This window comes from Oryctolagus cuniculus, chromosome X (genome assembly GCF_964237555.1).
Source record: "Oryctolagus cuniculus chromosome X, mOryCun1.1, whole genome shotgun sequence".
Lineage (NCBI taxonomy): Eukaryota > Metazoa > Chordata > Mammalia > Lagomorpha > Leporidae > Oryctolagus > Oryctolagus cuniculus.
The window spans coordinates 69,529,618-69,555,134 of NC_091453.1; the positions used below are offsets into that span (position 1 = coordinate 69,529,618).

A 25,517-nucleotide genomic window follows, 5' to 3' on the forward strand; every position below is an offset into this window, starting at 1 on the left:
AGAGAGAGAGAGAGACAGAGAGAGACAGAGAGAAAGAGAATGAGAGAATCTTCCATCTACTAGTTCACTTCCCATATGGCTGCGATGGCTGAGGCTGGTCCAGGCTGAAGCCAGGAGCCAGGAGCTTCTTCTGGGTCTCCCATGCAGGGGCGGGGACCCAAGGAACTTGAGCCATCTTCCGCTGCTTCCTAGGCCATAGCAGAGAGCTGGATCAGAAGGGGAGTAGCAGGGAATCAAACTGGCGCCCATATGAGATTCCGATGCTGCAGGCAGAGGCTTTGCCCACTATGCCACAGCGCCGACCCATTTTGAAGGCTTTTTTTTTTTAAAGACTTATTCATTCATTTGAAGGCAGCATTACAGAGAGGTAGAGGCAGAGAGAGAGAGAGCAAGAGAGAGAGAGAGAGAGAGAGAGAGAGGTGTCTTCCATCCGCTGGGTCACACCCCACATGACCACAATGGCTGGAGCTGGGCTGATCTGAAGCCAGGAGCTTCTTCCATGTCTCCCACTCAGGTGCAGAGGCCCAAGGACTTGGGCCATCTTTGAAGGCATTTTAAAATCACATAGCAAGAAAGTAGAAAATGGAAGATCACTGGTGATAAGTTAGGTGCTTCAACATTTCTGTGATTTTGGGGGGCCTCTCCCTCATGAACAAAAAACATCTGCTGAAACTTTAGGCATCATATTCAATAGAGCAAATTGAGAAGGGTGAGCCAGAATTGATTGGTTCTTTCATTAGGCAAGAAAGTAGAATTTTTTTTCATACTCAACCATCCTTAAGGAAGGAACAAAAGTAGGAAGGAACGGAGGGGAAGGAAATTACAATTTACTGAGTATCATGCTAGACCCTTCACTGAATGCTTTACCAGTATATGTCTTATCTTCTTTGATACAATTTGTTCTCTTACTGTTACCATTTTTATTTCATTTTATTTAAAAAACACTTATTTATTAGAGAGAGAGAAAACTTCCATCTGCTAGCTCAGGTTGCCAGTGTCCACAATAGCCTTCAGCTGGGGCTGAAGCCCTGCGTTAGGAACTTACTAGAGGTCTCCCATGTAGGCAGCAGGAACCAAATCACTTGAGTCATGACAGCTGCTTCTCAGGGAGTGCATTAGCAGGAAGCTGGAGTCAGGAGACGAGCTGGGAACAGAACCAAGGTACTCCAATATAGGATGCAAGTTCCTTAACTGGTATCTTAACTGCTAGGCCAAATACCCACATATATTACAATGTTTTCTTTTTAAAAGTTTTTATTTATTTGAAAGTCAGAATTAGAGAGAGAGGGAGAGAAAGATAGAGAAATCTTCCATCTGCTGGTTCACTCCCCAAACAGCTGAAATGGCCAGGGCTAGGCCAGTCCAAAGCCAGGAGCCAGGAGCTTCTTCCAGTTCTCCCATGTGGGTGCAGGGACCCAAGCACTGGGCCATTTAATTTTTAAAAATGAGGAGGCTAATAATAAAAATGCTTAAATATTTTCCCCTGAATACATGATTACTACTGACCTGTTTTTAAAGCTACTTTATTGAGGCATGGCTGACACACAAAAAGCTGTATATATTGTACACATCTCAATGAATGTGGATGTATGTGTATACTTGTGAAGCCATCAACACAATGAAGGCCATAAACGTATTAATGCCTTCTCAGTTTCCTCCTGCCCTCATTATTATTATTATTATTATTATTATTGTGGTTTTTTTGGTGTTAAGACCGTATAACATAAGATATACCCTCTTAAAATTTAAAGTATACAATAAGTTTTGTCTATAGTCACTAAGCTGTACAAATTTTCAGAACTTACCAATTCTGAAAATCTGAAACTTTGTACCCTTAGTCATCACATCCTCCCATCCCATGAAAACCACTACTCTAATCTCTGCTTCTTTGAGTTTGACTATTTTAGATATTATATATGAGATTATATAGTATTTGTCTTTCTGTGACTGCCTTATTTCACTCAACATAATGTATTTCAGGTCCATCCATGTTGTAACAAATGGAAAAATTTCTTTTTTCTAAGGTTGAAAAATAGTCCCTTGTATATATTTACCATGTATTATATACTGATGATTCTTTGTTAGGACAGGTATTGATCTCTTTTTTTGGCGGAGGTGGTTCCAAGCATGTGAAGTTTACTTTATTTCTTTGGTCTAGTCATATTACCTTGACTATTTATGTTCTTTGAAGGCTTTCATTGCTGTCTTCACATTTTAAGAAGTCATTTCCTACAGTCTTTACTGACTGGAATTGGGAGAGAAAGACTTTTTCCAGTGAGGCTGGCTAGGTAGAGAAATTGTGAATATATGTGCTCTACTCCTCTTGTTCTCTCTTAGTGGGAACTATTGGGAGTGTGTGCCTTTTATCAGTCCCACAAAACAGGTCTATTATCCAAGGTCTTCCATTTATTTTCCCTAGGAAAGTGCCTCAAAGGGTTCAAGGTGGTGTGTCTTCTCCCAAACCAGCACAAGTCCAGGTGGCTGCAAAGATCTGCACTTGCTGTTGAGATCTGCATTCTGTATACAGTAGCTCATTCATGCCATTCTTGGGGGTGTATGGGGTATAGCTCATGGTTGGAGGTGGGGGCAGTCTCTTATTAAAGTCCATGAACTGCTTAAGTAGTATCTGCAGCTGGCCTCTTCAGTATGCTAACTTTTGGATTTTTGCTCCACTCTCAGGGCTCCAACAATGGTATTCTCATCCATAGGTGATTGCAAAAATCAGTGTGTTTCTGGAGAAATGAAGGTTGTAACCTCCTGTTACACTATCTTGCTGACATCACCCTATTATACTCATGTTACTAAGCAGCTCATGCCAACAGTATTGGCCTATTTACAGACTTCTCTTCTTTGCTGACAATTATCCACTCTAAAGTACTAATTGTTGTGTTTTTTCCTCCACTGTCACTATCCTTCTCTTGGCCATAATTATGATAATCATCATAATCATAACAGTAAATACTTGAGTAATTACAATTTGCCAGGTACTATGCTAAGAGCCTTCATTTAATCCTCAGCATATTTCAACTCTTTAGCCATTGTTATTATCCTTATTTTATAAGTGGAAAAACTGAGGTTTAGAACATTTAAGTACTCTATCCAAAATTATCTGGCTGATATATAGTACATATAGGATTCAAACCTAAAAAGAGAATGACATAATGACAACTCTAGGTGACAGTTTTGAGAATGTTATGGACTTGAGTGTTGCTAAGCAACACACTACTGTATCTCCTCCTTCTCACAGAGTCAGTAAATAAAACCTAGAATGTGTGAACTGAAAAGAAATTTAGAGGTGATCTAATTTTAGACTCTGAAAATCGGAGGCTCACAGAAATTTGCTTAAGTTTGTACATCTATCACATGGATGAAGTAGAGAAGATAATATTTTGAATATGTTTACCCCAAAGGAATGTTAAATGTTTGAAGAGATAAACCTATTTACCCTGACTGGACATTATATAATCTATTCATGTAATAAAATCACATAATACCTCATAAATATGTACCATTTTATACATCCATTAAATGTTATAAAGTAAAAAATGTGGGTGAAGTAAGAACTCAACTCATAGCTTAAAGAAGTCAGATAATCTGAGTTGAGAGTCTACCAGCCATCCCACTCCTTGGAATTTACCCAAAGGAAATTAAATTTGCAAATAAAAGAGCTGTCTGCACATCAATGTTTATTGCAGCTCAATTCACAATAGCTAAGACCTGGAAACAACCTAAATGCCTATCAACAGTAAACTGGATAAAGAAATTATGGGATATTTACTCTATAGAATACTATACAGCAGTAAAAAATGTAATCCGGTTATTTGCAACAAAATGGAGGAATCTGGAAAATATCATGCTGAGTGAATTAAGCCAGTCCCAAAGGGACAAATATCATATGTTCTCCCTGATTGCTGACAACTAACCAAGCACCAAAAAGGAAACCTGTTGAAGTGAAATGGACACTATGAGAAACAGTGACTTGATCAGCCCTTGTCCTGTTGATGAACAACTTAATATTTTATCCCTTTTAGTATTTTTTCTTCTACTTAATACTATTGGTTGAACTCTTTAATTAACACACAATTATTCTTAGGTGTTGAAATTTAACTGAAAAGTGATCCCTGTTAAATATAAGAGTAGGAATAAAAGAGGGAGGAGATGTACAGTTTGGGACATGCTCAGGCTGACTTGGCCCAAACGGTAGAGTTAAAAACGTGCCAGGGGATTCCATTTCAATCCCATCAAGGTGGCATGTACCAATGTCATCTCACTAGTCAAAGTGATCAGTTTCAGTTCACAATCGATCATACTGATAGGACTAAGAGTTAAAGGGATCACATAAACAAGACTAGTGTCTTCTGATACTAAATGATAGAATTAAAAAGGGAGAGAACGATCCAACATGGGAAGTGGGATACACAGCAGACTCATAGAATGGCAGATGTCGTAAACACCAATCTGGCCTCAGAATCAGCCCTTAAGGCATTTGGATATGGCTGAAGAGCCCATGAGAGTATTTTAGGTATGGAAAGCCAAGACAATCTGGTAAAAAAAAAAAGAGGACCTAAAGGAGAGATCTCTGTGAGTGAGATCCCAGTGGAAAGAATGGGTCATCAGAGGAGGAGGTACCTTTCTCTGAAGGGAGGAGAGAACCTCCATTTTGATTACGGACTTGTCTAAATAAGATCAGAGTTGGCGAACTCAAAAGGCTTCCATAGCCTTGGCAACTCATGACTAGAGCCTAGGAAGATTACTGACGCCATAAACAAGAGTGTCAATTTGTTAAGTCAACAACAGGAGTCACTGTGCACTTACTCCCCATGTAGGATCTCTGTCCTTAATGTGTTGTTCAATGTGAATTAATGCTATAACTAGTACTCAAACAGTACTTTACACTTTGTTTTTCTGTGTGGGTCAAACTGTTGAAATCTTTAATTAATATATACTAAATTGATCTTCTGTATATAAAGATAATTGCAAATGAATCTTGATGTGAATGGAATGGGAGAGGGAGCGGGAGATGGGAGGGTTGCAGGTGGGGGGTAAGTTATGGAGGGGGAGACCACTCTAATCCAAAAGCTGTACTTTGGAAATTTGTATTTATTATAGTTAAAAAATTTAATGTTTTGCTGAATTCATTTCAAATGTAGATATTTTGTAAGTACTATTTCCTCTTGAAAACAATTATGTTTTAAAAGTTTATAGTATAAGGTTTGAATTAAAAAATTCCTGAGGAATTTATTTCTTTTGATGTTATTATAAATGGAATATTTTCAGAATTCAATATTTGACTTATTTATTGCTAGCATATAGAAATACTAGCAAATTAGTGACTTCTAATAGATTTCATTTTTTGAAAAACTTTTAATATCTCATCAAAATTGAGCAGAAACTCAACTGAGATACCAGAATGAAACTCCTGGCTCCTGGCTTCAGCCTGGCCTGGCCGCTGTCGTAGCCACTGGGGAGTAAACAAGGAGATGGAAGATTTCTCTTTCTCTTTCTCTCTCTCCCCCTCTTTCAAATAAATACATAAATCTTAAAAAAAAACCCTGAGTGGTAAGTACGGAGTTCACATATACTTAGACCCAGCCTCCTTCATTACTAATATCCTGTACCAAGGAGGTACATTTGTTACAAAAAATGAACTTACACTGATACATCATTATCACCCATAGTTGATTGTTTACATTAAGGTTTATTCTTGGATTCTTTTGTTGTACATTCTATGAATTTGAACAAATGTAAAATAATATATCTCTGCCACTATGGTATCATACAGATAGCTTTACTGCCCTAACAATTCTTTGTACTATGACTATTGATCCCCTTTATAACACCTGGTAACCACTGAACATAGTTCTGTCTTTTTTAGAACACAGTATGCAGCCTTCTCAGATTGTTTTTTTTTTTTTTTACTTCTTAATATGCATTTAAGTTTCCTCCATGTCTTTTCATGGCTTGATCATTAATTTGTCTTTAGGTTTTAATATTACTTAATTGTCTTCATGTTCCACAGTTTAAGCACTCACCCACTGAAAGACATGTTGATTGATGACAAGTTTTGATAATTATTAATCTTCTATAAACATCTTTATGCAGATGTTGTGTGTGTATGCATATAGATTTTCTTTTTTTTTCTTTCTTTTCTTTTTTTTTTAACTTTTATTTAATGAATATAAATTTCCAAAGTACGGCTTATGGATTACAATGGCTTCCCCCCCATATCGTCTCTCCCACCCGCATCCCTCCCCTTTCCCACTCCCTCTCCCCTTCCATTCACATGAGGATTCATTTTTTTTTTAAACTTTTATTTAATGCATATAATTTTCCAAAGTACGACTTATGGATTACAATGGCTTCCCCCCCATACCGTCCCTCCCACCCACAACCCTCCCCTTTCCCACTCCCTCTCCCCTTCCATTCACATCATGATTCATTTTCGATTATCTTAATATACAGAAGATCAGCTTAGTATACATTAAGTATGGATTTCAACAGTTTGCTCCCACACAGAAACATAAAGTGAAAAATAATAGATGATTTTTTAAATGATGATGAAATCAGAGCAGACCTATTGTCATGTTTAATCCCAGTGAGAGTCAAGTTGGGAATTGATAATTTCTTTTTTTTTTTTTTTTTTTTTTTTTTACAGAGGATCAGTTTAGTATGCATTAAGTAAGGATTTCAACAGTTTGCACCCCCATAGAAACACAAAGTGAAATATATTGTTTGAGTACTCGTTATAGCATTAAATCTCAATGTACAGCACATTAAGGATAGAGATCCTACATGAGGAGTAAGTGCACAGTGACTCCTGTTGTTGACTTTACCAATTGACACTCCTGTCTATGGCATCAGTAATCTCCCTATGCTCCAGTCATGAGTTTCCAAGGCTATGGAAGCCCTCTGAGTTCTCCGACTCTTATCTTGTTTAGACAAGGTCATAGTCAAAGTGGAGGTTCTCTCCTCCCTTCAGAGAAAGGTACCTCCTTCTTTGATGACCTGTTCTTTCCACTGGGATCTCACTCGCAGAGATCTTTTGCCAGAGTGTCTTGACTTTCCATGCCTGAAATACTCTCATGAGCTTTTCAGCCAGCTCCGAATGCCTTTAGGGCTGATTCTGAGGCCAGAGTGCTATTTAGGACATCTGCCATTCTATGAGTCTGCTGAGTATCTCACTTCCCATGTTGGATCACTCTCCCCTTTATTTACTCCATCGGTTAGCGTTAGCAGGTACTAGACTTGTCTATGTGTTCCCTTTGACTCCCAGTCCCTTCACCATGACCAACTGTGAACTGAAACTGATCACCTGGAACAGTGAGATGGCATTGGTACATGCCACCTCGATGGGATTGAATTGGAATCCCCTGGTATGCTTCCAACTCCACCACTTGGGGCAAGTCAGCTTGAGCATGTCCCAAATTATACATCTCTTCCCTCTCCCATTCCCACCACCATGTTCAACAGGGATCACATTTCAGTTAATTTTCAACACTTAAGAATAACTGTGCATCAATTACAGATCTAAACCAGTCATATTAAGTAGAACAGAAAAAAAAACTACTAAGAGGGATAATGTATTAAGTTGTTCATTAACAGTCAGGGCTATGCTGATCAAGCCACCATTTCTCATAGTGTCCACCTCACTCCAACAGGTTTCCCTCTTGGTGTTCAGTCAGTCATCACCGATCAGGGAGAACATATGGTATTTGTCCCTTTGGGACTGGCTTATTTCACTCAGCATGATGTGTTCCAGATTCCTCCATTTTGTTGCAAATGACTGGATTTCATTGTTTCTTACTGCTGTATAGTATTCTAAAGAGTACATATCCCATAATTTCTTTATCCAGTCTACCGTTGATGGGCATTTAGGTTGGTTCCAGGTCTTAGCTATTGTGAATTGAGCTGCAATAAACATTAGGGTGCAGACCGCTTTTTTGTTTGCCAATTTAAATTCCTTTGGGTAAATTCCAAGGAGTGGGATGGCTGGGTCGAATGGTAGGGTTATCTTCAGGTTTCTGAGGAATCTCCAAACTGACTTCCATAGTGGCTTGACCAGCTTGCATTCCCACCAACAGTGGGTTAGTGTCCCTTTTTCCCCACATCCTCGCCAGCATCTGTTGTTGGTAGATTTCTGCATGTGAGCCATTCTAACCGGGGTGAGGTGAAACCTCATTGTGGTTTTGATTTGCATTTCCCTGATTGCTAATGACCTTGAACATTTTTTCATGTGCCTGTTGGCCATTTGGATTTCCTCTTTTGAAAAATGTCTATTGAGGTCCTTGGCCCATCTCTAAAGTGGGTTGTTGGTTTTGTTTTTGTGGAGTTTCTTGATCTCTTTGTAGATTCTGGTTATTAACCCTTTATCTGTTGCATAGTTTGCAAATATTTTTTCCCATTCTGTCGGTTGTCTCTTCACTCTCCTGACTGTTTCTTTTGCAGCACAGAAACTTCTCAATTTGATGCAATCCCAATAGTTGATTTTGGCTTTGACTGCCTGTGCCTCCCGGGTCTTTTCCAGAAATTCTTTGCCTGTGCCAATATCTTGAAGGGTTTCTCCAATGTTCTCTAGTAACTTGATGGTGTCAGGTCGTAGATTTAGGTCTTTAATCCATGTTGAGTGGATTTTTGTGTAAGGTGTAAGGTAGGGGTCTTGCTTCATGCTTCTGCACGTGGAAATCCAATTTTCCCAGCACCATTTATTGAATAGAGTGTCCTTGCTCCAGGAATTAGTTTTAGATCCTTGATCAAATATAAGTTGGCTGTAGATGTTTGGGTTGATTTCTGGTGTTTCCATTCTGTTCCATTGGTCTATCCATCTGTTTCTGTACCAGTACCATGCTGTTTTAATTACAACTGCCCTGTAGTATGTCCTGAAATCTGGTATTGTGATGCCTCCGGCTTTGTTTTTGTTGTACAAGATTGCTTTAGCTATTCGAGGTCTCTTGTGCCTCCATATAAATTTCAGCACCATTTTTTCCAGATCTGAGAAGAAGGTCTTTGGTATCTTGATTGGTATTGCATTGAATCTATAAATTGCTTTTGGGAGAGTGGACATTTTGATGATATTGATTCTTCCAATCCATGAGCATGGAAGATTTTTCCATTTCTTGGTATCCTCTTCTATTTCTTTCTTTAAGGTTTTGTAATTTTCATCGTAGAGATCTTTAACGTCTTTGGTTAAGTTTATTCCAAGGTATTTGATTGTTTTTGTAGCTATTGTGAATGGGATTGATCTTAGAAGTTCTTCCTCAGCCATGGCATTGTCTGTGTATACAAAGGCTGTTGATTTTTGTGCATTGATTTTATACCCTGCTACTTTGCCAAACTCTTCTATGAGTTCCAATAGTCTCTTAGTAGAGTTCTTTGGGTCCCCTAAATACAGAATCATGTCATCTGCAAAGAGGGATAGTTTGAGTTCTTCCTTCCCAATTTGTATCCCTTTAATTACTTTTTCTTGCCTAATAGCTCTGGCTAGAACTTCCAGAACTATATTGAATAGCAGTGGTGAGAGTGGGCATCCCTGTCTGGTTCCAGATTTCAGTGGAAATCCTTCCAACTTTTCCCCATTCAATAGGATGTTGGCTGTGGGTTTTTCATAGATTGCTTTGATTGTATTTAGGAATGTTCCTTCCAAACCCAGTTTGCTTAGAGTTTTCATCATGAACGGGTGTTGTATTTTATCAAATGCTTTCTCGGCATCTATTGAGATAATCATATGGTTTTTCTTCTGCAGTCTGTTAATGTGGTGTATCACATTGATTGTCTTGCGCACATTAAACCATCCCTGCATACCAGGGATAAATCCCACTTGGTCTGGGTGGATGATCTTTCTGATGTGTTGTTGCATTCTATTGGCGAAAATTTTATTGAGGATTTTTGCATCTATGTTCATCAGGGATATTGGTCTGTAATTCTCTTTCAGTGCTGCATCTTTCTCTGGCTTAGGAATTAAGGTGATGCTGGCTTCATAGAAAGAATTTGGGAGGACTCCCTCTTCTTCGATTGTTCTGAATAGTTTGAGAAGAATTGGAGTTAGTTCTTCTTTAAACGTCTGGTAGAATTCAGCAGTGAATCCATCTGGTCCTGGGCTTTTCTTTGTTGGGAGGGCCTTTATTACTGTTTCAATTTCTGTCTCAGTTATGGGTCTGTTTAGGTTTTTGATGTCTTCCTGGTTCAATTTAGGCAGGTTGCATGTGTCCAGGAATCTATCCATTTCTGATAGGTTTCCCTGTTTGCTGGCATACAAGTCCTTGTAGTAATTTCTGATGATTCTTTTTATTTCTGTGGTGTCTGTTGTTACATTTCCTTTTTCATCTCTGATTTTATTGATTTGGGTCTTTTCTCTTCTTTTTTTAGTTAGTTGGGCCAATGGGGTGTCAATTTTGTTTATTTTTTCAAAAAACCAGCTCTTCGTTTGGCTGATTTTTTGTAATGTTTTTCTTGATTCAATCCTGTTGATTTCTTCTCTGATTTTAATGATTTCTCTTCTCCTACTAGATTTGGGTCTGATTTGCTGTAGGTTTTCTAGATCCTTGAGGTGAATTGAAAGCTCATCTATTTGGTGTCTTTCCAATTTCTTGATGTAGGCACCTATTGATATAAACTTTCCTCTTAACACTGCTTTTGCTGCGTCCCATAAGTTTTGGTATGTTGTGCTGTTATCCTCATTTACTTCCAGAAAGTTTTTGATTTCTCTTTTGATTTCTTCTATGACCCATTGTTCATTCAGGAGCATGTTGTTCGATCTCCATGTGTTTGCGTATGCTCTAGGGATTCCTGAGTTACTAATTTCCAACTTCATTCCTTTATGGTCTGAGAAGCTGCATGGTATGATTCTAATTCTTTTGAATTTGCTCAGACTTGCTTTATGGCCTAGTATGTGGTCAATCCTAGAGAAGCTTCCATGTACTGCTGAGAAGAATGTAAAATCTTTAGCTGTAGGATTGAAAGTTCTGTATATATCTGTTAGATCCATTTGGGCTATAGTGTCGTTTAAATCTACTGTATCCTTGTTGATCTTCGTCCTATTGATCTGTCTATTTCTGAGAGTGGAGTATTGAAGTCCCCCAGTACTACTGTATTGGGGTCTAAGTCTCCCTTTAAGTCCGTTAATAAATCTTTTAGATAAACTGGTGCCCTGTAGTTAGGTGCATATACATTGATAATTGTTATATCTTCCTGTTGAATTGATCCCTTAATCATGATATAGTGTCCCTCTTTGTCTCTCTTAACAGTTTTTGTGGTAAAGTTTATGTTGTCCGATATTAAGATGGCTACGCCCGCTCTTTTTTCATTTCTGTTGGCATGGTATATCTTTTTCCAGCCTTTCACTTTCAGTCTGTATGGATCTTTGTTGGAAAGATGTGTTTCTTGTAAGCAGCATATAGATGGGTTTTGTTCCTTAACCCAATCAGCCAATTGGTGTCTTTTAACTGGACAGTTCAGGCCATTCACGTTCAAAGTGACTAATGATAAGTGGTAACTTTGCCCTGCCATTTGCCAAAGATAAGTTCTAATATATGCTTTGAATTCCCTGTGATCTTTTGCTGTGAGGTTTCCTTCCTTGGTTTCCTTCCTTTACCTTCTTTCATATTGATGACCGTGTTTCTGTGTTTCTGTGTGTAACACATCTTTAAGCATCTTTTGCAGGGCTGGACGAGTGGCAACAAATTCTTTCAATTTCTGTTTGCAATGAAAAGTCTTTATTTCACCTTCATTCACAAATGATAGCTTTGCAGGATATAATATTCTGGGCTGGCAGTTGTTCTCTCTTAGTACCTGGGCTATATCTCGCCATTCCCTCCTAGCTTTTAGAGTTTCTGATGAGAAGTCAGCTGTGAGTCTGATTGGAGATCCTCTGAGAGTAATCTGACGTTTCTCTCTTGCACATTTTAGGATCTTTTCTTTATGTTTCACTGTGGAGAGTTTAATTACAACGTGTCGTGGTGAGGATCTCTTTTGGTCGTGTTTATTAGGGGTTCTGTGGGCTTCCTGTACTAGGATTTCTCTGTCCTTCTCCAAACCTGGGAAATTTTCTGCTAATATCTCACTAAAAAGGCCTTCTAATCCTTTCTCCCTCTCCATGCCTTCAGGAACTCCTAGAACCCGAATGTTGGGTTTTTTAATAGTATCCTGAAGATTCCCGACAATATGTTTCAGATTTCTAATTTCCTCTTCTTTTCTTTGGTCTGACTGTATCCTTTCCTTTTCTCTGTCTTCTAAGTCCGATATTCTCTCTTCTGCTTCACCCATTCTGTTTGTAAGGCTCTCTATTGTGTTTTTCATTTGATCTATTGAATTCTTCACTTCAGTCACTATCACAGTTTCCTGTTGTACTAGTTGTTTCGTTTCATTTTGATTCCTCCTTAATATTTCATTTTCACGAGAGAGATTTTCTATCTTGTCCATTAAGGATTTGTGTAGTTCCAGAATTTGTTTTTGAGAACTTCTTAATGTTCTTATCAATTTTTTGAGATCTGCTTCTTGCATTTCTTCTATGTCATCATCTTCATAATCTTGAATTGGGGTGTCTTTTTCATTTGAGGGCTTCATGGTGACTTCCTTGTTTTTATTACCTTGGTTTTTGCGTTTGTTATTTGTCATATTGGAGATATTTGGTTTCTTCACTGTGGTGCTTTTTCTTGTTATACTATGACTCTAGATTAAGTGGACTATCTGTTTTTGATGGAGCCTTAGGGCTTGAGATGGGTGTGGCCTGAGAGCTCTGTTTGGTGTGCCAAAGGTGACACCCCCAGGTTAGGCGTGGTAAATCTCTCTCTCTCTCTCTCTTTTTTTTTTTTTTGATTCAAAAGGGAAGTAATTCCGCACAGCTGAATGAAGTTGGAGGTAGTTAGCAGGCAAATGATATACCCACAGGAGCCAGAGATCGGAAGCTCTTTCCCAAGATCCCCACAGGGAATCTGTTCGGCCCTCAGAGTGGGCTCAAATTCTCCTTCAGCCTCCCACTGGGTTGCCAAAGTTACGGAATTGTAGCGTCTCTGGAGAGTGCTCACGTGAATTCCGTGAGTTCTCTCCCCCACCGTCTCTTTTTTCACAGTCTCAGTTCAGTAGCACCACAAATTTACTAGCTCCTAATCTCCTGTTAATTCGCCCCGCCCAGAGTCAGGTTTTTCTGCTAGGCTCAGGGCCGGTGCAGACCTGAGGTCGCTCTGCTTATGACGTATGTCCAAGATGGCGCCTGCTCTTTGTCTTGCTCGCCCTTGAGAGGTGAGCGGAGAGAGAGAAACCCGTGTCCGTACTAGTCACCCTTTTTTTTTTCTCTCTCTCTCTCTCTTCCAGTTAGCCTTGTGAACTTCCCCCCCCCCCCGGGGGGTCGTTCCCTCTAGTCTCCTCTCTCCGCTTGCCTGCCGGTGTCTCGGGCTATTGAGGTTCGGCTCACCTCGCGTTCCAGCGCTGGTGTGTTGAGTCTGCCGCTGATGTCCCAAACTGTGGGCTCCCACGCTGTCCACGCAGGTCCGCTGTGAGTCACGCATTCCGGAAGAGTTTCTTCTGCTGTTGCCTCCCCTACTCTTCCTTGAACCTGCAGTATCTCCACTTTTATTAAACTATCTCTCCCCAGACTATCAGTGTGCTCCCTTCCTATTCCGCCATCTTGCCGGGAGTCCAGGATTCATTTTTGATTCTCTTTATATACAGAAGATCAGTTTAGCATACATTAAGTAAAGATTTCAACAGTTTGCTCCCACACAAACATAAAGTGAAAAATAATAGATGATTTTTTAAATGATGATGAAATCAGATCAGACCTATTGTCATGTTTAATCCCAGTGAGAGTCAAGTTGGGAATTGATAATTTCTGCTTTTTTTTTTTTTTTACAGAAGATCAGTTTAGTATACATTAAATAAAGATTTCAACAGTTTGCACCCCCATAGAAACACAAAGCGAAATATACTGTTTGAGTACTCATTATAGCATTAAGACTCAATGTACAGCACATTAAGGACAGAGATCCTACATGAGGAGTAAGTGCACAGTGACTCCTGTTGTTGACTTTACAAACTGACACTCCTGTTTATGGCATCAGTAATCTCCCTATGCACCAGTCATGAGTTGCCAAGGCTATGGAAGCCTTTTGAGTTCACCGACTCTTATCTTGTTTAGACAAGGACATATTCAAAGTGGAGGTTCTCTCCTCCCTTCAGAGAAAGGTACCTCCTTCTTTGAAGACCTGCTCTTTCCACTGGGATCTCACTCACAGAGATCTTTCATTTAGTTGTTTTTTTTTTTTTTTTTTTTTTTTTTTTTTTTTTTTTGCCAGAGTGTCTTGGCTTTCCATGCCTGAAATACTCTCATGGGCTTTTCAGCCAGATCCGAATGCCTTTAGGGCTGATTCTGAGGTCAGAGTGCTATTTAGGACATCCGCCATTCTATGAGTCTGCTGAGTATCTCGCTTCCCATGTTGGATCACTCTCCCCTTTATTTATTCTATTCGTTAGTTTTAGCAGGTACTAGACTTGTTTATGTGCTTCCTTTGACTCTTAGTCCTTTCATTATGATCAATTGTGAACTGAAATTGATCACTTGGACTGGTGAGATGGCATTGGTACATGCCACCTTGATGGGATTAAATTGGAGTCCCCTGGTATGTTTCTAACTCTACCATTTGGGGCAAGTCAGCTTGAGCATGTCCCAAATTGTACATCTCTTCCCTCTCTTATTCCTACTTTTATGTTTAACAGGGATCACATTTCAGTTAAATTTCAACACTTAAGAATAATTGTGTATTAATTACAGAATTAAACCAGTCATATTAAGTAGAACAGACAAAAAAAACTACTAAGAGAGATAATGTATTAAGTTGTTCATTAACAGTCAGGGCTATGCTGATCAAGTCACCATTTCTCATAGTGTCCATTTCACTTCAGGAGGTTTCCTTTTTGGTGTTCAGTCAGTTGTCACCGATCAGGGAGAACATATGGTATTTGTCCCTTTGGGACTGGCTTATTTCACTCAGCATGATGTGTTCCAGATTCTCTTTTTTTTTGACAGGAAGAGTTAGATAGTGAGAGAGAGAGAAAAAGGTCTTCCTTCCGTTGGTTCACCCCCTAAATGGCCACTATGGCTGGTGCGCTGTGCTGATCCGAAGCCAGGAGCCAGGTGCTTCCTCCTGGTCTCCTATGTGGGTGCAGGGCCCAAGCACTTGGGCCATCCTCCACTGCCTTCCTGAGCCACAGCAGAGAGCTGGACTGGAAGGGGGCAACCGGACAGAATCCAGTGCCCCAACCGGGACTAGAACCCGGGATGCTGGCACCGCAGGACTAGCCAAATAAGCCGCGGCACCAGCCACATATAGGTTTTCAATTCATTTAGTTATATATTAAGAAGTACAATTGCTGAGTCATATAGTAAAGTTATTTAAATGTTTTTTTTTAAAGAAACTTTGTACAGAAGGCAAAGCTGTACAACCACTTTGGAAAACATTTTAGCCAGGCTTTGATGTTGTGTTTGGCCACACCAATATGTGGGTAGTGGTATCTTACTGCTTTTTTGCCATTCCTTAATGACATAGGTTGAGCATCTCTTCTTATGTTTGTTTTCCATTTGTGTATCTTTGTCACAGTACCTATTTGGACCCTTTGCCTGTTTTTCAAATTGTTTTTCTTAACTTGGTGAGTTTTAAGAGTTCTTTTGCATTCCTAAGATACAGCCAACTGATCATGGTGTAGAATCCCTTTGATATGTTGCTGTATGTGACTTCCTGGTTATAGGTATATTGTTTGGCATAACCAGTGCCATCATATTTGTAGCCACCATTGCTTTCCAGCTTCTTGAACTCCTTCATTTATGCAGGAATTCTATCGTTAACAAACCTAGTAGCTGGCATCATATTTGCAGCCCTGTTTATCTTGAAATGAAGCTGATGCCTTTCCCACTCCTTGCCTAGATGAAAAACTGATCTGTGATAGCTGGCATGGAGCCACCTTTGTTTTCCAGCCTATAATCTTCGTTTTATCCCTGGATGCAAGGATCTTTGGGTCTTGAGACTGCCCTCAACCATTGTTCTGTAAGGAAGTTGCCCCTAATAAACTGAAAACTTTGCAATCTTGCTACCTTCAGCCTTTTGGCACCTTCCACTTTTGGCAGTTAGTTCTTATACACTGAGTTTTCCTGAACCACCGGTATTTTTTAAGTCTTTCTGTGCCTATATTTAAAAATATTTTAACACAGTTTTTATGATATTGTTTTTCTCATGTTGATGCCAGGATAATGTGAACCTCATAGAATTTGTTGGGAGAATTTGTGAAGGATTGATGTTCTTTAATTTTTTTTGAGTTTAGAAGTCATCAGACCATAGTATTTACTTTGGGAAATATTTAACTTGCTAACTTCATATCTTTAGCTTTTATAGGTATATCAAGATTTTTCTGTTTCTACTGTGAATTGAGCTTCAATAAACATTAATGTGCAGACAGCTTTTTTGTTTGCAAATTTAATTTCCTTTGGGTAAATTCCAAGGAGTGGGATGGCTGGGTTGTATGGTAGGGTTATATTCAGGTTTCTGAGGAATCTCCAGACTGACTTCCATAGTTGCTTTACCAGTTTTCATTCCCACCAACAGTGGGTTAGTGTCCCTTTTTCTGCACATCCTCGCCAGCATCTGTTGTTGGTAGATTTCTGTATGTGAGTCATTCTAACCAGGGTGAGATGAAACCTCGTTGTTGTTTTGATTTGCATTTCCCTGATTGCTAGTGATCCTGAACATTTTTTCATGTGTCTGTTGGCCATTTGGATTTCCTCTTTTGAAAACTGTCTATTGAGTTCCTTGGCCCATCTCTTAATTCGGTTGTTTGTTTTGTTGTTGGTGTCGGGTCGTAGATTTAGATCTTTAATCCATGTTGAGTGGATTTTTGTGTAAGGTGTAAGGTAGGGGTCTTGCTTCATGCTTCTGCATGTGGAAATCCAGTTTTCCCAGCACAATTTATTGAATAGAGTGTCCGTGCTCCAGTAATTGGTTTTAGATCCTTGATCAAATATAAGTTGGGTATAGATGCTTGGATTGATTCCTAGTGTTTCTATTCTGTTCCATTGTTCTATCCATCTGTTTCTGTACCAGTACCATGCTTTTTTGATTACAACTGCCCTGTAGTATGTCCTGAAATCTGGTATTGTGATGCCTCCGGCTTTGTTTTTGTTGTACAAGATTGCTTTAGCTATTCGAGTTCTCCTCTTCCTCCATATGAAGTTCTGCATCATTTTTTCTAGATCTGAGAAGAATGCCTTTAGTATTATGATTGGTATCACATTGAATCTATGAATTGCTTTTGGGAGAATGGACATTTTGATGATATTGATTCTTCCAATCCATGAGCATGGAAGATTTTTCCATTTTTTTGGTATCCTCTTCTATTTCTTTCTTTAAGATTTTGTAATTCTCATCATAGAGATCTTTGACATCCCTGGTTAAGTGTATTTCAAGGTATTTGATTGTTTTTGTAGCTATTGTGAATGGCATTGATCTTAGAAGTACTTAGCCATGGCGTTTCCTGTGTATACAAAGGCTGTTGATTTTTGTGCATTGATTTTATATCCTGCTACTTTGCCAAAATCTTCTATGAGTTCCAATAGTCTCTTAGTAGAGTTCTTTGGATCCCCTAAATAAAGAATCATTTCATCTTCAAAGAGGGATAGTTTGACTTCTACCTTCCCAATTTGTATCCCTTTAATTTCTTTTTCTTGCCTAATGGCTCTGTCTAAGACTTCCAGAACTATATTGAATAGCAGTGGTGAGAGTGGGCATCCCTGTCCTGGTACCAGATCTCAGTGGAAATGCTTCCAACTTTTCCCTATTTAACAGAATGCTGGCTGTGGATTTTCCTTAATTGCTTTGATTGTATTGAGGAATGTTCCTTCTATACCCAATATGCTTAGAGTTTCATCATGAAAGGTTGTTGTATTTTATCAAATGCTTTCTCTGCATCTATTGAGATAATAATATGGTTTTTCTTCTGCAGTTTGTTAATGTGGTGTATCACTGTGATTGATTTGGGAACTTTGAACCATCCCTGCATACCAGGGATAAATCCCACTTGGTCTGCATGGATGGTCTATCTGATGTGTTGTTGTATTCTATTGGCGAGAATTTTATTGAGGATTTTTTTCATCTATGTTCATCAGGGATATTGGTCTGTAATTCCCTTTCTCTGCTGCATCTTTTTCAGGTTTACGAATTAAGGTGATGCTGGCTTCATAGAAGAATTTGGGAGGATTCCCTCTTTTTCGATTGTTCTGAATAGTTTGAGAAAAATTGGAGTTAGTTCTTCTTTAAATGTCTGGTAGAATTCAGCAGTGAATCCATCTGGTCCTGGGCTTTTCTTTGTTGGGAGGGCCTTTATTATTGTTTCAATTTCTGTCTCAGTTGTGGGTCTGTTTAGGTTTTCGATGTCTTCCTGGTTCAATTTAGGTAGGTAGCATGTGTCCAGGAATCTATCCATTTCTGATAGATTTCCCTGTTTGCAGGCATACAACTCTATAGTAATTTCTGATGACTCTATTTCTGTGGTGTCTGTTGTTAAATTCCCTTTTTTATCTCTGATATTATTGATTTGGGTCTTTTCTCTTCTTTTTTTAGTTAGTTGGGCCAATGGGGTGTCAATTTTTTTTTCAAAAAACCAGCTCTTCATTTTGCTGATCTTTTGTAATATTTTTTTTGTATTCAATTCTGTTGATTGCTTCTCTGATTTTAATTATTTCTTTTCTCTTACTAGTTTTGTGTCTGGTTTGCTGCAGTTTTTCTAGATCCCTGAGTTGCACTGAAAGCTTATTTCTTTGGTGCCTTTCAATTTCTTGATGTAGGCACTTATTGCTATTCACTTTCCACCTTAACACTGCTTTTGCTGTATCCCATAAGTTTTGATATGTTGTGATGTTATCCTCATTTACTTCCAGAAAGTATTTGATTTCTCTTTTGATTTTTTATATGACCCACTGTTCATTCAGGATCATATTGTTTAGTCTCCATGTGTTTGCATATGCTCTAGGGATTTCTGAGTTGCTAATTTCCAGCTTCATTCCGCCATGGTCTGAGAAGCTGAATGGTATGATTCTAATTCTTTTGAATTTGCTGAGACTTGCTTTATAGCCTAGTATGTGGTCAACCCTACAGTAGATTCCATTTACTGCTGAGAAGAATATGTATTTTTTAAGTGGAGGATTGAAAGTTCTGTAGATATCTGTTAGATCCATTTGGGCTATAGTGTCGATTAAATCTGCTGTTTCCTTGTTGATCTTCTGTCCGGTTGATCTGTCTATTTTTGAAAGTGGAGTACTGAAGTCCCCCAATACTATTGTATTGGAGTCTAAGTCTCCCTTTAAGTCCCTTAACATATCTTTTAAATAAACCGGTGCCCTGTAATTAGGTACATATACATTTATAATCATTATATCTTCCTTTTGAATTGATCCCTTAATCATTAATAGTGCCCCTCTTTGTCTCTCTTAATAGTTTTTGTGTTAAGGTTTATTTTGTCTGATATTAAGATGGCTACACCCGCTCTTTTTTGGTTCCTGTTGGCATGGAATATCTTTTTCCAACCTTTCCCTTTCAGTCTGCATGCATCTTTGTTGGAAAGATGTGTTTCTTGTAAGCAGCAAATAGATGGGTTTTGTTCCTTAACCCAATCAGCCAACCTGTGTCTTTTAACTGGACAGTTCAGGCCATTAACGTTCAATGTGACTATTGATAAGAAGTGACTTTGCCCTACCATTTCCCCAAAGATATTTCTAATACACGCTTTGAACTTCCTGTGATCTTTTACTGGGAGATTTTCTCCTTTACCTTCTTTCATATTGATGGCCGTGTTTCTGTGTTTCTATGTGTAGTACATCTTTAAGCATCTTTTGCAGGTCTGGACAAGTGGCGACAAATTCTTTCAATTTCTGTTTGCTATGAAAGGTCTTTATTTCACCTTCATTCACAAATGAGAGCTTTGCAGGATATAATATTCTGGGCTGGCAGTTTTTTTTCTCTTAGTACTTGGGCTATATCTCACCATTTCCTCCTAGCCTGTAGGGTTTCTGATGAGAAGTCAGCTGTGAGTCTAATTGGAGATCCTCTGAGCGTAATCTGACGTTTCTCTCTTGCACATTTTAGAATCTTGTCTTTATGTTTCACCGTGGTGAGTTTGATTACAATGTGTCGTGGTGAGGATCTCTTTTGGTCATGTTTATTGGGGGTTCTATATGCTTCCTGTAGTTGGATGTCTCTGTCCTTCTCCAAACCCAGCAAGTTCTCTGCTAGTCTCTCACTAAAAAGGCCTTCTAATCCTTTCTCCCTCTCCATGCCTTCAGGAACTCCTAGAACTCGAATGTTGGGTTTTTTAATAGTATCCTGTAGATTCCCGACAATATTTTTTAAATTTCTAATTTCCTCTTCTTTTCTTTGGTTTGACTGTATACTTTTTATGCTCTGTCTTCCAAACCTGATATTCTCTCTTCTGCTTCACCCATTCTGTTTTTAAGGCTCTCTAATGTGTTTTTTATTCATTCTATTGTATTCTTCATTTCATTTTGGTTTTTCTTCACTGTATCCTTTTCTGTTCTACTAAATTCCTCATTTCATTTTGATTCCTCCTTAAGATTTCATTTTCCCAAGACAGATTTTCTGTCCTCTCCTGTATGGATTTCTGTATTTCATGCATTTGTTTTTGATAACTTCTAAATGTTCTTATCATAAATTTTTTGAATTCATATATTTCATTTCTTCTATTTCATCATCTTCATAATCTTGTATTGGAATCTCATGTTCTCTTGGTCTCCCTCGTGGGTGCAGGGGCCCAAGGACTTGGGCCATCCTCTACTGCTTTCCCAGGCCTTAGCAGAGAGCTGGATTGGAAGTGGAGCAGCCTGGACTCAAAGCAGTGCCCACATGGGACACCAGCATTGCAGGCAGTGCCCTTATCTGCTATGCCACATTGCCAGCCCCAATATTTGAACATTTTAAAATACAGTTCCCTGGGCTGGCACTGTGGCTTAGTGGGTAAAGCTGCCGCCTGCAGTGCTGGAATCCCATATGGATGCCGGTTTGAGTCCTGGGTGCTCCACTTCTGATCCAGCTTTCTGCTATGGCCTGGGAAAGCAGTAGAGGATGGCTTAAGTCCTTGGGCCCCTGCAGCCACCTGGGTAGACCAGGAGGAAGCTCCTGGCTCCTGACTTTGGATGGGCGCTGCTCTAGCCATTGCGGTCATCTGGGGAGTGAACCAGCAGATGGAACACCTCTCTCTGTCTCTCTCTGTCTCTCTCTGCTTCTGCTTCTCTCTGTGTAACTCTGACTTTCAAATAAATAAATTAATTAATTTTAAAAATACAGTTCTCATTTACTTCTTTTTGTTCTTTATATCACTATACTTTCCTTTGTGTTCCATGTTTCATTTTATATTTTGTTAACAACTAAGTTCATATAATTTCATGGGGAAATTCTGGAAAGTATTCTGGTTATTTTTTTTTGTCATTGTTCATTTTTCCTTATTTAGTAGATTTCTTGGACTGATGTTGTATTCTTCATTGTGATTGGCCACTGAAGGCTGTTAAATAAGCTTAACAGACAGCTAATAAATAGAGATTGTTTTCAGGGGTGGGAATATTCAGATGGGACCCTCAAAATCATCTGGTCTTGTTCTGCCAAGGCAACTGCAGGCGGGGCTTGAATTTCAATAAATTTGTTGCAGACTAATTTTTAAGTTGATAATTTTGTATGGTCTTAAATGATGTTAAGTAGCCAAATGGCCCTCTATAGAAAGAAGTTTCCCCACCCTAAAATCATTGGAACCTGCTCAGTCTCCCAGTATTTGCCAGTGGTCACTGCTTGTACATTGGTGCATACCTTCAACATTCATTCAGGAAGCTGGCAATTCTGTCTTATGTGCCTTAATTTCATCTCTTGCTTGTGCAGAGCCCCAAGATCAGCCAGTGGTGACAGCCTAGGGTCTGCCTTCTCAGGACTTTACCTAAGCATGTGCACAGTTCTGGGATATCCATAATCTTATGAAAGTCTATGCTCTTCTAGATTCCCAAGAATATGCTAAAAGTTTGTAAAGGCCCTTATGGGCAACTCAGTCTTCATATTTCTCTTTTAAACCTTATGATCATCCTCTTTTTTTTTTTGCTTCAGGCAAGTAAAATGTTAAACAATTGCAACTGAATATTATCTAGGTGTTTTCTAGAGATGAGGCTATTTGCACTGAGTGTCCTCTGAGTCACATAAAATAAAAATAAACTTGGAGAGTGGAGCTTTTTGAGGAGGTACCAAACAGATGAAATTTTGACAGTTCTCCTTGGATGTGTTTTCTTGAGGAGCGTCAAACTTAATGAGCGTTAAACCCCTCAAGTGGCTGCTAGACTTTTGGTTTTCTGACTACTCTGGTTGCAAAGCTGTATTTTTAAGGCTAGAATGAGAAATCTCAAAATGCTTCAAAGCTCCGCTAAATTCTTAGGTTCAGCTGTTTTTTTTTTTTAAAAAGCTTGCTCCTCAGATTTCTGTAAGCTTTTGATTAATTGTCAGAGTTCTGATAAACTGGATTTAGAGTATTTCTGCTAGCTCTCTCATTAAAGTTTTCAGTGGTATCATTGATCTGGAGGAAAAGATTTTTTGTGGCCCTTATAATTCCACTATGGAAGTGCTTCTTTTAGATTGAACTTTTGAAGTTTAGACATTTCTTAAAAGAATCAGTAGAGAGTGATATCAGCAAGATGTTGCAATAAAAATTCCTATGTCTTTTTTCTTTCTATTCATAAGACCAAATGTCTCTGTTAGGAGTTGGTGCTGTGGCACAGAGGGTAAAGCCATCACCTGTGGTACAGGAATCCCAGGTGGGCACCTATTGATATTCTGGTTGCTCTACTTCCAATGTGGCTTCCTCCTAATGGCTTGAGAAAGGCAGTGGAAGATGGCCCAAGTGCTTGGGCCCCTGCTAGCCATATGAGAGTTCTGGAGAAAACTCCTGGCTCCTGGCTTTAGCCTGGCCCAAGCCTGGCTGTTTCAGGGAAGTGAACCAGTGAATAGAAGAGCTCTCTCTCTCTCTCTCTGTCTCTCCCTCTCTGCCTGTAACAATGACTTCGAAATAAATAAATAAATAAATAAATCTTTAAAAATGCCTCTCTGAGAAATCCATAAACAGGTAAAAGTTTCCTGGTCCTCTGGTGAATGTGAATCCAACTGCACTTAAGCCCAGTGAGAAAATCTGTATTCTCGGAGAGCAACAAGTACACCAGAGTCTGCAATATAACAGACAGACACTAGGTGGAGCGCCAGTACCTCAACTTACTACAGCATAGTAGAAGCTTCAGTATTACATACAGACACCAGGCGGAGCTCCTGAGTAGAAACAGCAAACATCTTCCATTAAATTACACAGACAGGCTTGGAAGGATGCCATCCCCCAAGTGTTTAACAGTCTTCTGAATTTCTAACTGAGTTGAAGTTTGAAAAATTTTCCCTATAAGAAACTAGATCAAAAAATTTGAAAGAGATAGTTCATTTTTCAAATTCTGAAATGTCAACAAAAAATTTAAAAAAACACAAAAAAGGGAAAACATGAGGGTATTTAATGGAACAAATTAAATCCCCAGAAACTTATTTAAAAAGAACAGAGATTTATTTATTATTAAGGAATAATTCAAAATTACAATGATAAGGATGGTCAGTGAGTGAAAAGAGACCATATATAGACAACTAAATGAAATCAGGAAATTAATTCTTGAACAAAATGACCATATCAGTAATGGATGAGATAGAAGGTATGAAGAAACAAAACAGACTCTGTAACTGAAGAATATAGTAACTACGTTGAAAAATCCACTACAGAAACCACAATAGTAGACTTGACTGGCAAGAAGAATCAGTGAACTTGAAAATGAGAATTTTGAAATAACTCAGAAGAGGAGCAAGAAGAAAAAGGAATGATGAAAATGAAGACCGCTTAAGGGACATATGGACACAACCAAGCAGAAAACCATACAAAGTGTAGAAATTCCAGAGGGAGAAAAAAGAAGTGAAGAAGAGAAAACAAACCTATTTGAAGAATAACAGCTGATAATTTCCCAAATCTGAGGAAAAAAGTCACTGTGTAGGTCCCTCTCTGCTGAGTGAAGAGCCCACAGAAACAAAGAGGTAGAGCAGTCTGCAGGTACCACAAAGAATCTGCTGATTCCCATGGAGTCAGAGCCCATGAGACAAAAGAGGCAAGGCTTAAAGGAAGGTGAAGAGAGCCAAGAATCAGGAGCATGGAGACTAGCGTCAAAACTTCTGCTGCAGCTCAGCAGACAGTCCAAGAGATCAAAGAACATGTTTGCTGGTGACAGGAAGCTCAGGAAGATTTTGCCTCTCCAGTCCAGGAGATGTGCAGCCTTGTGCTTGTGCAAAAATAACCTGGCGGCCCCGAACATGTCCTCCATCAGGCCAAGGGGCACTTATTTCTTTAGCAGTGGCAGCAGCCCCAACTCAGTCTCTCCTTAGCCACTGCCTCCTAGCCCCTGTTGGCCTGTGGGTTACAGTAAGAGGGGTGCAGGAGCCCCTCTGTCTGGACTTCTGGCACCAGGCCTTACAGAGGCCTACTGCTCTGCCAGCTGTTCCACTCCCATCACCACTGCAGCTGCACCCCCAGCAGCTGCACCTGCTGGCAGAGGGCCCCATTGCAGACCCCAAGCTGCTGCTTTGGCGGGCAGCTCTGTAGAAGTGAAGTTGCACCAGTTGGGAGCCAGAAAGGGCAGATGACACAGATTGTGGAGGAAGCAGCAATGGAAAAAAGACCTCAGGCTGTGTGCAGAGGTTGCAGAAAAAGTCCCAGAATTGGGCATCACTCGCCTCTGACTGTGGGCATGCCAGTTCCAGCACTGGTCGCTTAGGCTGCTCCTGTGCAGGGATCAACATAGGCCTCTGGCTGCCCAACAAGACCCAGATCAGTCTGGGCCTGCCAGTAGATCCTGGGTTCACACCCAAGAAGAGCACTGGCAGAGGGTGGCAGGTAGCTACGATGTGGCACCCATGCATACTCCACAGGACTGTAGATGATGTCCATGGGCTCTGAAAACTGTAGCTGGCTCCACTCAGTGCTGAGCCAAAGCTTTTCCTCCAGAAAGCCCTCAGCCAAGCTCCGAAGGCAGGGCTCGGCCTTCATCAGGACACCTGCAGGCTCATGGAGGGAGCCCAGTGGGAAAGCCTGGGGCCCAGCCATGCTGCTGTCACCAATCCTTCAAAATGTAGCTCAGACCATCCTTTTGGCAGCAGGCATTGTGATAAAGTAGGTTAAGCCACGGCTTTAGGTGTCTGCATCCCATATCAGAGTATTAGAGTCCTGGCTCCTCAGCCTCCTATCAATCCAGTTTCTGCTGGTGTGCATCCTAGGAGGTGGCAGATGATGGCCCAAGTGCTTGGGCACCAACATGAGAGAGCAGGATAGAGTTCCATTCTAGGCTTCTGGCTTTGGCTTGGATCACCCCTGGCTGCTGTGGGCATTTAGGGAGTGAACCACGGGATAGAAGATCTCTTTTTCTCTTT

At 39.7% G+C, this 25,517-nt stretch overlaps 1 pseudogene; it reads right to left on the bottom strand.

Moving 5' to 3' along the window:
* Window positions 1-24,430: 24,430 nt before the first annotated feature.
* On the bottom strand, window positions 24,431-25,194 carry LOC100344102 (single-strand selective monofunctional uracil DNA glycosylase pseudogene; annotated as a pseudogene).
* Between the last annotated feature and the right edge of the window lie 323 nt (window positions 25,195-25,517).